The 12,053-nt window shown below is 38.9% G+C and overlaps 1 pseudogene across 1 annotated transcript; it reads right to left on the bottom strand.

Annotated features, from left to right (window-relative positions):
- Positions 1-2,173: 2,173 nt before the first annotated feature.
- LOC116532993 lies at positions 2,174-3,507 on the bottom strand (annotated as a pseudogene). Its single transcript, XR_004261031.1, has one exon. The product of XR_004261031.1 is annotated as an actin, cytoplasmic 2-like (transcript).
- Positions 3,508-12,053: the final 8,546 nt, after the last annotated feature.

The raw sequence follows: 12,053 nt of genomic DNA, 5'->3' as shown, positions 1-12,053 counted from the left end.
AAATATTATGCTCTTTATTTTTTTTTTTTGTTGCTATTCGAAGTCATCAAAACACTTTTAGCTCCTGTTGGTAGGCAAGGCATGGGCCAAAACAACTAAAGATAAAGGAGCAGCTGGATTTAATCTGCAAGCAGCTCAACTGATGCTGTGAAAAGGGCTTGGGCTGCCTATCAGTAAAAGAACAATAAACAAAGATGTAAGAAAAGGTAACCGATTTTTACTAATTTAACAAATGTAAAGACACTTGGATTTTTAAAAACTGTCTTTATTTTCAGTCTAGTTCACAGTTTTTAAAGAAGATGTAGCCAATTCTTACTATTCTAAAAGTAGAAACCACAGGCGAGTGTATGAATGTTTTCTCATTCCTTTCTACTTCTGCGGTGGAAGCCCAAGTGCTGTATCTGTTATTGGAATTACCTCCTAATCCTCCGCAAGTGGCAGCTTCCAGGGAAGCAAGCAACGGTTGTGGGAAAAACTTTAAAATCTCTAAAACTTAAGCTGAAATTTAAATTTATTTTAAAAGATTAGCAACAAAAAACATGCATCGGTTGTTCTCAACCTAGATACAGTCCAAGAAGCTCTACAATTGCACTGTGTAAAATAGTTGCCACCGGCCACAGGTGACTGTTGAGCATTTGAAATGTGAGCAGGACAACGGAAGCACTGAATTTTTAATATTATTTACTTTTAGCTAATTTATATTTAAAAAGTGAAGCAGCATATTTTTCCTGTAATAAACTATGATTCTGGTAGGACTACATTTCACTTTAACCACTGCAGCATCAGATATTATATTGTCTTGCATGTTTTTGGTGTCTGTGTTGTTTCTAACGTTACATGTAAACACACAGTCGAGTAGGTGGGATTCAGTTCAAATTATTATTTTCTATGCATTGATGTGACACAAGAATGTGTTTATTTGAATACTGCATGCAGGCAGCATGACTTAAAGTGATACACGTATAAATTGAAATACTCAGTATTTCAATTAAACTTTTTTCTTTTCTTTTCTTTCTTTCTTTTTTCTTTTTTTGAAATGGAGTTTCACTCTTGTTGCCCAGGCTGGAGTGCAATGGTGTGATCTTGGCTCACCGCAACCTCCGCCTCCCAGGTTCAAGCGATTCTCCTGCCTCAGCCTCCTGAGTACTGGGATTACTGGCATGCACCACCATGCCCGGCTAATTTTGTATTTTTAGTAGAGATGGGGTTTCTTCATGTTGGTCAGGCCGGTCTCGAACTCCCGACCTCAGGTGATCCTCCTGTCTCAGCCTCCCAAAGTGCTGGGATTACAGGCATGAGCCATCACACCTGGCCTAATTAAACTTTTTTTTCCTACTTAAAAATGAATATGAATGAATTTTAGATTTAAAATGAAGGCATGCTACTAATGGAGAATCAAATGGAGATGTAGACATTGTACAGCAGTAAAGAAAACAAGAGACTGGAAGAAGGTATGTTGCCAGTTTCACAATGAGTAGCAATTGCAATTTGCTGTGGCAGAGCTGTTTGTTGTATAATTCTTTCCTAAGACAATAAAGTGGACAATATTAAGACACATTTTCAGCAAATACATACTGAATTTTGGTAAGAAGTTTCCTCTAAACAGTAAAATAGTTGATAAGAGAAGTCATCTGAAATTAGAATTAAATGTCCAATAAAATATTTTACATACACACACACACACACACACACACACACACCATTTAGCTGGAAAAATGGTAAAATAAATTATGAGTTTAAGTTATGGAAACTGTTAGTAAATTATGAGGCTAGAGAGTAAAACACATATTTTACAGAAGTAAAAGATTTTGTGAATAAAAACTAAAAAATTAAAAAATAAGTCATCAAACAATTGCCTAAACATGAGCTTTCAACAATATAAATGATCAGGTGATTCAAAATTTGAAAAATTACAAGTACTTTTTTTTTCTTTAAGGTGTGCACTTTTATTCAACTGGTCTCAAGTCAGTGTACAGGTAAGCCCTGGCTGCCTCCGCCACTCCCAGGGAGACCAAAAGCCATACATCTCAAGTTGGGGGACAAAAAAGGGGGTCACAAAGGCTGATCATTCAAAATAAAACAAAATAAAAAGTACTACGGCGAAGATAAAAAATTTTTTGCATTTCATAATTTACACGAAAGCAATGCTATCACCTCCCGTGTGGACTCGGAAGAAGACTAGACCGTTCTCCTTAGACAGAAGTGGGTGGATTTTAGGAGGGCAAGGGACTTCCTGTAACAATGCATTTCACAATATTTGGAATGACTATTAAAAAAAGTACAATGTACAATCAAAGTCCTCAGCCACATTGTAGAACTTTGGGGGACTGCTATCACCTTCACCGTTCAGTTTTTAAATCCTGAGTCAAGCCAAAAAACAAACAAACAAGAAAACCCCAAACCAAAACAAATAAAGCCATGCCAATCTCATCTTGTTTTCTGCACAAGTTAGGTTTTGTCAAGAAAGGGTATAATGCAACTAAATCACAGTCTGCCTAGAAGCATTTGCGGTGGATGATAGAGGGGCCGGACTCATCGTACTCCCGCTTGCTGATACACGTCTGCTGGAGAAGCCGCCAATCCGCACAGAGTACTTGCTCTCAGGAGAAGCAATGATCTTGATCTTCATTGTGCTGGGTGCCAGGGCGGGAGTCTCCTTCTACATCCTGTCGGCGATGCCAGGGTACATGATGGTGCTGCCAGAGAGCACTGTGTTGGCGTACAGATCTTTGTAGATGTCCACATCACACTTCATGATGGAGTTGAAGGTAGTTTCCTGGATGCCACAGGATTTCACTCCCAGGAAGGAAGGCTGGAAGGGCGCCTGGGGCAGCGGAACTGTTCGTTGCCAGTGGCGATGACCTGGCCATCGGGCAGCTCCTAGCTCTTCTCCAGGGAGGAGCTGGAGGCCGCCATCACCATCTCCTGCTCGAAGTCCAGGGTGACATAGCACAGCTTCTCCTTGATGTCATGCATGATTTCCCATTCGGTAGTGGTGGTGACGCTCAGTGAGGATCTTCATAAGTAGTCTAGTCAGGTCCCAGCCAGCCAGGTCCAGATGCAGGATGGTGTGAGAGAGGGCATAGCCCTCGTAGATGGGCACAGTGTGGGTGACCCCATCACCGGAGTCCATCATGATGCCAGTGGTACAGCCAGAGGTGTACAGGGGCAGCACAGCCTGGATGGCCACGTACATGGCTGGGGTGTTAAAGGTCTCAAACATGATCTGGGTCATCTTCTCATGGAGTTCAGGGGGCCCTCAGTCAGCAGCACTGGGTGCTCCTCAGGAGCCACACGAAGCTTGTTGTAGGTGTGGTGCCAGATCTTCTCCATGTTGTCCCAGTTGGTGACAATGCCGTGCTGGATAGGGTACTTCAGGGTCAGGATGCCTATCTAGGCCTTGTCACCCACATAGGAGTCCTTTTGACTCATGCCCACCATCACACCTTGGTGCCTGCGGCGCCCCACGGTGGAGGGGAAGACCACCCTGAAGCCGGCCTTGCACATGCCAGAACCGTTTTGTTGACGATGAGCGCGGCGATATCATCATCCGTGGTGAGCTGGCAGCAGGTGTGGACAGGCGGTGGAGCAGTGAGGGGGAGGCTCTGTGCTCCCTGGGTGGACACAGTCTCCATGGTCAAAATTACAAGTGCTTCTCTTTAGCTTCAGATGCTGTGCAACATAAGAGACACTATCCAATTAATTTCTTCAGGTATATTTTGTCTTAATGGGCTTCCACATTTCAAAGAAATGTTGTAAATTTGTGGCTTCACATTAAACTCATGATATCATAATATCTGAATCTTCTACATTTGTCAAAGTTTTCAAGCTAGAATTGAAAGAAAAATATTTTTTACAATGATAGATGATGCTCCAACTGTGTTAGGTTGAAATTGAATTTATTGGAATTTTAAAATAAGTGACTGATATTTCCCTTATATGATATATATTGAAGATATTTGTGCTGCTTGCTGGTACAAACTGTATGAAAGTGTTATGATATAGTTGTTAACATCCTTTTACATGTATGTGCAAATCCTATTAATGATTGGCAGTCTATGGAACTGTTGAAAGAAACCGAAGACAATGAATTAAATGATCTTGTGTTCTTTGGCAATGCTCATTGGTTGAGCTGTGGAAGAACTTTACAGATTCACTGTATTGTCAGTTCCAATTTTCTAGAAATAAAAAGATTATTTACCAAACATTCAATTATTAAAGATAAAAGTAGCAGTGTGATTTACATTTTCTCACTGATATCACACTGATATCACACCGCGTATGAATGTGCTAAGTTTGAAGTTCCAAGGAAAGGGAAAACTTATTTGTGACCTACCTAGACAGATAGAACAATTTATATTGAAATTGAAACTTTTCATAACACAAATCAATAATGATTTTATACGTTTTCTACAGTATGAATTAATATGCAGAATATTTTCATGAAAATTGTCAAAAGTACAAGGAAAATTTGAACACTGTTGATACTGATAAATTTAGAGTTGTATTTCAATGTATTAAATACTTTTAAAATTCGATGTTATTCTTGAGTGGACACAGGGGAGTATGAATTCATTTAACTGAATTTAGTTAAATAAATATAGTTTTGAAATTGAAAATGCTTATGCTTCAAAGTCAAAGCAATTTTTTTTAAAAAAAGAACCAGTTTATCAACGTAAATGTAAATTATATTAGTCACTATTGATGTGGCCACCTGTGCCTGAAAACAGATTGACTCATGGTGTCATTCGAGGCCTTTACGAGATAAGACAACAGCTGGATTCACTGTCTAAGTTCCTGAAAGAGAACAGAGACCAACCAGGATCAATACATTCCTGAGCCTGGCTTAAGAGAGATTGCCACGTGCTATAATTCAGGGGAAAAATTAATTTGGAGGTTTCTATCTCCCTTAGCTAACTTTTCCATACTCTTGTTTTGTCTGGATTCATGCCAGATTCAGGATATTTATGTTAAGGATGTCTTGTGGTTTAAAAAAGCAATTATTGGATCAAGTCAGAAGATCTGGATGAGAGGTCCTGGCTAATTACACAGTCTCTTTCAGTTTTCTGGTCTGGATTGGATCAGTTGATCTATAAGAAATCTGCTAGAGCCAAGGTTTTGTGTTTCTAACTTGTTCTGATAGTAGCTGAGACACAAATCCCAAACTATGTAAAACTCAATTAAAATCTCAACTCCATTCTAAGAACAAGATTTGAAATGCTACCATTTTCTTTCTTCATCAGAGAAAGAAGAATGTGGAATAATATGCTTATATTATTTTCTATTTACTGGGAGTCACTATTACATTGTTTTTATAAAAGCTGCTTGATATTTTCGCCTTATCAAAATGATAGTAAGAAGGAAGATTTAGGAATGCTGTTATATTTCTAATCTTGCTCTTTAATTGTAAGTGTGGGACCCTAAAAATGGAAGGCTGTATGTGTAATAGCATTATAGAGAAAACGACCAAGGAATCATATTTCTTTCTCTCACTCACTGTTATATTAGTCTGAACTAACTTCTAGTGGTGTTAGAAGTGAAAACTAGCCCTCTAGGGTAGATAATTTTTATGCTAATTTCATGCACCTCAGTGTAGACAATTACTATAGGGCATGTGAATGATCCATTCACGGAATGAAGAAAAATTATTCCAAATTATTATTGATGAGTTAATCAAGATAACCATGTAAAGTTTCTTTATCCATTAGTGGTAACATCTACAGTATTTCACAATCATCATAATAAAAGAGCCAAATGCTAATGGGCAAGGTAATCAGACTTTAATGAAGAAGAGTGAAAAATCTGCTTTTAAAAATAGTTTACAGTTTTCATAATCACTGAAGTGGTCAGTGAGTCCCAAGATTCCTCATATTTCATAATGTGTGTTTGCAAATTTTTTTCATCACTTAAAAAATAGTCGAATTTTTCCAATGTAAAAAAGAATAGAAATAAATGGAGAGGGATTCATTTTTAAAAATAAATACATATTCAAAAAGCTATTCATATTGCAATGGTGACTTAAAATGGGGGAATCTCTGCATTTAAAAACGCGCAACTACTGTTTTATGTTTTTTCTCCCATCTTTATCCTTTTACTCAAATTTTGTAATTTTATTAATACAAGCTCAGATAAGTGTGGACTCCCAATTTTATTACGCTCATTCATCACACCTGCTGCAGCAGGGAGGCCTAGCTGGGGCGGCACCTTCCATGGAGCCAGTGGGAACTCTGCCCCTTCTGAGTTGGGGCAGGAGCTCCGGAGGTGCTGCTGCAGCCGCTCAAAGCATGTCTGCAGACTCAGGCCTCTTGCTCTACAGAGCAAACAAGAGCTCCGCCCTCCTGGGTGGGGCCACAGCCACCCAAGCTACTGGAGTGGATCTGAGGCGGGCCCAGGAGCAGGCAGCCTCCGGAACTAGTAGTTCGGAGGTGCAGCTGCTGCCCCCGGAACTGTGGCCGCAGACCTGGGCCTTCCGCTCCAGGGGGCAGGCAGAAGTTGGGACAAACAGGAACCCGGCCCCTTCTGAGTTGGCGGGGCAGGAGCTCCCCTGAGCACCCGCAGACGCCCTCCCAGACAGAGGACCTGGGCCTCTCTGCGGCCTGCATCCTTGCTGGCAGGAAGCGTCAATTAAGCAGAAGCATTCTTCTATGCTCTTAAAACTAGTTGTGGGTTAAATGAAAAAGTCAACTAGAACAACAAAAAAGGTAACTGTGAGGTGATGGTGTGTTACTTAGCTTGATTGTGGTAATCATTTCACAATGTAAATGCATATCAAAGCATCACATTTACACCTTTAATACGTACAATTTTTATTTATCAATTATATATCAGTAAAGCGGAAAAAAAGAGCGATAAATAATACATGCATATACCGCTTTAGCCAATATTTTTACATTGTTAAATCTTAAATTTTGGAGGGCACATAGTAGATGTATGTATTTATGGGGTACATGACATATTTTGATACAGGCATAAGAATCATCACATCAGGGTGAGTGGGGTACTCATCACCTCGGGCACTTATCCTTTCTTTGTGTTAGAAACAATCCAATTTTACTAGTATTTTTAAGTAATAATTATATTTGACTGTAGTCACCCTGTTATGACTAGATCAGATACTAGATCTTATTCGTTCTAACTATATTTTTGTACCCGTTAACCATTCACACTCCCCGGCATTGCCTACCACTTTTCCCAGCTTCTGGTAACCATCATTCTGTTCTCTCTGTGAGTTAAATTACTTTACTTTTTCGCTTTCACAGATAAGTAAGAACATGCAATGTTTGTCTTTCTGTGCTTATTTCACTTAACATATGATTTCTGGTTCCATCCATGTTGTTGCAAATAACAGGAATGCATTCTTTTTTATGGTTGAATAGTATTCCATTATGTATTATATACCACGTTGTTTTTATCTGTCTTTTGAGGACACTTAGGTTGCTTTCAAATCTTGGCTGTTGTTAATAGTACTGATATAAACACATGGGAGTGCAGATATCTCTCCAATTTTTTTTTTTTTCTGGAGACAGAGTTTTGCTCTTCTTGTTCAGGCTGGAGTGCAGTGGCACAATCTCAGCTTACTGCAACCTCCACCTCCTGGGTTCAAGCGATTCTCCTGCCTCAGCCTCCTGAGTAGCTGGGATTACAGGCATGCATTATCATGCCCAGATCATTTTGTATTTTTAGTAGAGATGGAGTTTCTCCATGTTGGTCAGGTTGGTGAACTCCCGACCTCAGGTGATCCACCTGCCTCGGCCTCCCAAAGTGCTGGGATTACAGGCGTGAGCCACCGAACTCGGCCGGCATCTCTTCAATATTCTGATTTCCATTCTTTGGGGTATATACCTAGCAGAGGGATTGCTGGATCATATGGTAGCTCTATTTTTAGTTTTTTGAGGAGCATCCAAACTGTTCTCCATAGTGGTTGTGCTAATTTACATTCCCACTAATAGTGTACAGGTACCCTTTTCTCAGCATCCTTGCCAGCATTTGCCTGTCTTTTAGATAAAAGCCATTTTAACAGGGGTGAGAGAATGTCTCATTATAGTTTTGATTTGCATTTCTCTGACGATCAGTAATATTGAGCACCTTTTCATATGCCTGTTTACCATTTGTCTTCTTTTGAGAAATGTCTATTCGAATCTTTCGTACATTTTAGAAATCAGATTATTAGATTTTTTTCCTATAGAGTCATTTGAGTTCCTCACATATTCTGGTTATTAATCCCTTGTCAGATAGTTCGCAAATATTTTCTCCCACTCTGGTTGTCTCTTCATTGTGTTGATTGTTTCCTTTGCTGTGCAGGAGCTTTTAGCTTGATGTGATTAGCCAATCTTTTATGCAGAGCCTCGGCCTTGTTGGTGAAAAGAAATACTTTACAGAGTTTGTAAAGTTTACAAACTGTAAAATATTTGAACTCTGTAAAGTATTTAAAGACGTTTACTCTGAGCCAAATATGAGTTACTATGGCCCAAGACATAGTCTCAAGATGTCCTGAGAATGCGTGCCTGAGGTGATTGGGTTACAGCTTGGTTTTGTACATTTTAGTGCGACATAAGAGATGAATCCATGCATGTGAGATATGCATTGGTTCAGACTGGAAAGGTGAGAGAACTGGAAGTAGGGGTGAGGGGACTTTCAGACCATAGGTGAGTTCAAAGGTTTTCTGATGGGCAATTGGTTGAAAGAGTTAAGGTATTATGTGAAGACCTGGAATCAGTGGAAAAGAGTGTCTGGGTCAAGATAAGGAGCTGCCAAGACCAGTGTTCTTATGAAGTCTCATAGGAGGTTGCCCTTAGACACAGCCCATCCCTTAGATGGGAAATGTTACGAATTCAGATCTTTAAAAGGTCCTGGAAGGGGAGAGATCTATATGTTAATAGAGATTGTTTATAGATGCAGATTTCCCCTACAAAAGCCAACTTTGCAGAACCATTTCAAAATATGGCAAAGAAACATAGTTTGGGGTAAAATATTCTGATTTCCTTTTTTATCTGTCATGTGATATTATGCCAGAGTCAGGTTGGAAAGTAGGCCAAGTAGGGTTAAAAAAAACCCACCAAGGTGGGGGATGGGAGGGACAGCATTAGCAGGAATACCTAAGGTAGATGACCTGCACAATCTGCACATGTACCCCAGAACTTAAAGTATAAATAATAATAATAATAATAAAATAAAACCCACCTGATGAGTTTTTTTTTTTTTTTTGGTTTGTAGGGCATGGCTCCCCAGGTTCCTTAGATAGGAATTTGGGCAAGAGAGAAAAACAGTGAGGATTTAATTATCAGCCTTGCCTTTGCCTATGCATCTTTGCCTACCGAATTTCCTGTCATCTTTCTTGGTCAAACCACACTTGACAATACTTCATCTACTTTTCAAGTTTCATTATCTTTTTTTTTTTGAGACGGAATCTCGCTCTGTCACCCAGGCTGGAGTGCAATGGTGCGATCTTGGCTCACTGCAACCTCTGCCTCCCAGAATCAAGCGATTCTCCTGCCTCAGCCTCCTGAGTAGTTGGGATAACAGGCACCCACCACCACACCTGGCTAATTTTTGTAGAGACAGGGTTTCACCATGTTGGTCAGGCTGGTCTTGAACTCCTGACCTTAGGTGATCTGCTTGCCTCGGCCTCCCAAACTGCTGGGATTACAGGCGTGAGCCACCAAGCCCAGCCTCATTATCTTTAAAGTAGGTTATTTAAGGGATTTAAAGACATTTACAAAGTTGATGAATAAAGAACTCTTCTAGATTCTGTAATTTTATGAAAACTTCTAAAATTTTACACTTAACCTACACATACTAAATTCAAAGGCAATTCAAACACTCAACTAAGTTTTTATAGAAACAATTCTCTTCTTGCACTTATATTGGTTTATATAATGCTTGATTAAATTACATAAGTAAAGGAACACATAGAACCAGCATAAATACATTTGGAAACAAGTGCAATTGACTCTTGGTAAGCAGAAAACTTAAAGTGCCTGCCGCAGAGGTGTCTATAGTTACAAATTTCCAGCATGTTTTGTGAGTTTTGTAGAGGAAATGGAGAACCTTGGTTATTCTGGTAAATTGGCTAAATAGCATTTGGTTAAGAAAACTTGCACTGTATATTATTCTAGATGTATGAAACAGGGTTTTAGAAAGTTAAAGTTAAATGGATAGTGATGTATAAATATTTACAAAGTATACTCCCTTTTAAGGTGTCAAGCTCTGTTTTTGAATGTTAAATTTTAGGGTATGTATTATTTTCCCACTAAGCACAGAGCAGTGGTAACGGTCAAGCTCGATAGAAAGATTTCTTCCTTGTGGCTTAACTACAATTATATTTTATTATGTTAAATATACATACATCTTATGCAATCCTGTATAGTCAAATCTCAAGAGTGAGAGAATGGGAGAAAGCTAATCTGAGGTTGTAAAATAAATGGATTTTGAAAGCAAAGAAATACTGTTTACTGCTCTGAAGTGCACGGAATAGCCTATACTAACCTTAAATTTTTGTTTTTCATGGAGAACCTCAATGATATAATGGTAATATAGCAATTGAATAAGAAGTATGTCCTATACTTAACAATGCTCAATAAGTATTTGCCAAATGAATGACTGAAGTAGGTGGCTGCTTCCAGACGTTAACATTATTTTTAAATCTCCATTGCTACAATTTTTTAAAAGTTAGTTTTCTTAGTAAATTATTACATTTCTTAAAAATGGTTACCTGGAAAAATGGTTTCAGAGTGTGCCACCTGGTATTTTTTGTTTTCCTGAAAAGCACATTGTAACATGTGGTGGAATGATTAAGAGCCTGGATTCTGGAGTCAAAGTGAGTTTATATCCCAGTTCTACCACTTACTTATTTTAAATATTGGACAAAATAGTTTGACTTCAGTTTTCTCCTTTATAAGTGGGAATAATAACAATTCCTTCCTCATAGAGTTGTTTGAGCATTAAATGTAGAAGATAATATGTGTTAATAATAGATTAACTATTAATCCACCAAATTGTCTTTTCATCTTTGTCAAAAGTTAGTTTCCTATATTTGTGTGAGTCTGTTTCTAGAATGCCAATTATTTTCTACAGATGTAGGTGTCTCTCCTTAAGCTAATACCACACTGCCTTGATAACTAGCTTTATAGGAAGTCTTGAAATTAGGTACTGGTGTATCTTGGTAATTTTCAATGTGCACTTGAAAAGAATGTGTGTCTTATGTACATGGAGTGTTCTATGAATGTCAATTATGTTAAATTGGTTGACAATGTCAAGTCTTGCAAATTAGGGGCCTAGGAGTCTGCAAATGTTTTCTATAAAAGGCCAGAGACTAAATATTTTAAGTTTTGTGCTATACATTCTCTGTCACAACTACTCTGATCTGCAGTTGGAGCCAGACAATGTATAAATGTGTGTGGCCGTATTTGACTCATAATGAGCTGTATTTGGACCAAAGGCTGTAGTTTGCTGACCATGTTCTAAGGCCTTACTGATTTCCAGTCAACTTCTTCTATCTATTATTGAAAGATGAGTGTTATAGTCAGCAACTGTAATTGTGAATCTGTTTCTCCTTTAAGTTCTATCAGTTTTTGCTTTACGTATTTTTAAACTCTGTTACTAGATAGATAGTAACCGTTTAGGATTTTGGCTGGGCACAGTGGCTCACACCTGTAATCCCAGCAATTTGGGAGTCCAAGGTAGGCAGATCCCCTGAGGTCAGGAGTTTGAGACTAGCCTGGCCAGCATAGTGAAACCCTGTCTCTACCAAAAAAAAATTAGCCAGGCATGGTGGCAAGTGTCTCTAATTCAAGCTACCTGGGAGGCTGAGGCAGGAGAATCGCTTGAACCTGGGAGGTGGAGTGCAGTGAGCCAGGATCATGCCACTGTGCTCCAGCCTGGGCAAGAGAGCATGATTCTATCTTAAAGGAAAAAAAGGAAAAGAATTGTTGTACCCTCTTATTTACTCCTTTAGAATTATGAAAGACCTTTTTATCATTTTGATCTGAAATCTACTCTTTCTAACATGAATCCAGCCACTCCAACTTTCTTTTGATTAGTGTGAGGATGGTTTA

Source organism: Sapajus apella, unplaced genomic scaffold (genome assembly GCF_009761245.1).
Source record: "Sapajus apella isolate SASKATOON/1434 unplaced genomic scaffold, GSC_monkey_1.0 scaffold78, whole genome shotgun sequence".
Classification (NCBI taxonomy): Eukaryota; Metazoa; Chordata; class Mammalia; order Primates; family Cebidae; genus Sapajus; species Sapajus apella.
Note: the sequence above shows the minus strand (reverse complement) of the source record. Positions and strands in the feature narration are given on the sequence as shown.